Source organism: Muntiacus reevesi, chromosome 2 (assembly GCF_963930625.1).
Source record: "Muntiacus reevesi chromosome 2, mMunRee1.1, whole genome shotgun sequence".
NCBI lineage: Eukaryota > Metazoa > Chordata > Mammalia > Artiodactyla > Cervidae > Muntiacus > Muntiacus reevesi.
This window is the reverse complement of record NC_089250.1, coordinates 45,340,465-45,342,427: the sequence shown is the minus strand read 5'-3', so window position 1 is coordinate 45,342,427 and position 1,963 is coordinate 45,340,465. Positions and strand designations below refer to the sequence as shown.

The 1,963-nt window shown below is 41.9% G+C and overlaps 1 non-coding gene across 1 annotated transcript; it reads right to left on the bottom strand.

Annotated features, from left to right (window-relative positions):
- Nucleotides 1-1,121: 1,121 nt before the first annotated feature.
- Nucleotides 1,122-1,244, bottom strand: LOC136162310 (small nucleolar RNA SNORA26). The gene has a single exon (XR_010662113.1). It is a non-coding gene; the product is annotated as a small nucleolar RNA SNORA26 (small nucleolar RNA).
- Nucleotides 1,245-1,963: the final 719 nt, after the last annotated feature.

The following is a 1,963-nucleotide window of genomic DNA, read 5'->3' as shown; positions in this document are numbered from 1 at the left end:
CTTATCCAGTTATACCAAAGAATAAAAAGAACAAAGACCTGTTGGAAGGGTGATTGAGGCCATGTGGAAACACTCATCACTTTGAGAAGACTTCATATCACAGAGTAGCATCTACTGATTCATGGGACTCCTAGCTTGCCATTTCTTTAGGCTCTTTCAGTGTCACACAATGAAGTTTTGCAATTTTGCCTGTAGAGGTCTTTTGTTAGATTTCCAAGTGTTTGACATTTTTTTCACACTATTCTAATAGTGTATTTTATGTTTATTTTGTTTCTTTCCTGACTATAGCAATACAGTGCAACACAATAGACAATTATATTCAATAATGTAAGGGCTTTGCAGGTGGTGTGGTGGTAAAGAATCTGCCCACAATGCAGGAGACACAAGAGATGTGGGTTCTATCCCTGGGTCAGGAAGATCCCCTGGAGGAGGAAATGACAACCCACTCTAGTATTCTTGCCTGGGAAATTCCATGGACCGAGGAGCCTGGTGGGCTACAGACCATGGGATTGCAAAGAGATGGACATGACTAAGCACGCCAACATACAATGCAAAGCTCACTTACTAATTCTAGTAATTTATCTGTAGGTTGCTTTGGTTTCCCTATGTGCAGAGTTATCTGTAAATAATGATAATTTTATTTATTCTTAATAACGCTTATTTCTCTTTAGTTCTTATTGCCCTGGCTGAGACATCTTCACACAGAGTTGGACAGAAATGGTGTCAGCTGACCGCCCTGCCTTCTGTTCCCTCTCAGACAATCTCTCTGCATTTCACCATTGAGTACAGTGTTTGGTGCAAGTCTATCCTTTATCAGATTAAGGGAGTCCCTGTCTAAGTTCACTAAAAGATGTGCTTTTTCAAAAATTATAAACGCATGCCGAACTCTATCCAATGCTTTTTGTGTCTTAAACTTGGCAGGTGAACCTAATGTTTCTCTCATTTAATGCATCTTTATGATAAATTTTATTGGCTGATTTTCTAATGATAATCTATTTCTTTTTTTTTTTTAATTATCGCAGTAAGTTTATTTATTTTTTGAAGGTCAAGTTTAAATTTAATGACTTTGGTATTAACTATACACATACTAGTAAGTTGTAAGACTTAAAATCTTCCGGTTCAGTTGTGACTCCAGACAGGATCCAGAGAGGAGTTCTAAAAATCTCTTCTCTGGGTTTTATGGAGATGTTCTTTATCCTCCTGTGTTAGCCTCTTAAGGCACTGCGTCAGCCTTAAAAGGGCACTGGAAAGGGAGAATGATAATCTATTTCTAAAACATATCCATCTTGATGATGAGATGTTTTTCCCCTCTTCTTTTACTGATTTCAGTTTGCTAATATCTTGTTGAGGATGTCTGCATCCGTGTTCATCCTGTGGTTTCCCTTTCTGGTGATGTCATTAACTGGTTTTCATATGAAGGCTGTGCCAGTCTCATACAAGTTGGGCTCTTTCTTCCTTCACTGTTTTCTGAAATCACTTGTGTAAGACCAGTGTTCGTCCTAAAAGGCTTCTGTTGCCTCACCAGGATCACTGCCTGCCAGCGTTGCACTGAGCACATCCCAAGGCCAGCTCTTAGGGAGGACCTGCTTTCCTGTCCTCTGCTCAGTTCGGCCAAGGTACCTCCCCTGGGGTCTTCAGGGCTTCAGCAGGCAAGGGCCCGGCTTAACATGGCTCAGCCCCCTCCCAAGTCTTCCAGCCCCAGGGACTCTGCCCATTTTAAAATGCTCTAGAGCATGCTGTTCTTAACAAAGCCGGCCTTAGGGAAACTAGCTAACCGGAACCTAACCTGCTGGTATTAACAGAGCCAGCTGACCTGGGCAGCGGGAAAACCGATGCCTGTCTGCTCTATCCATCCTGTATCTCACTAAGGGAGAGAAAAGCTGAGAAACACAGAGGCACAGAAATGAAGAGCCACGGGCTTCATTAAAGGACCTAGACACAGTCATAGGATTACTGAACACCT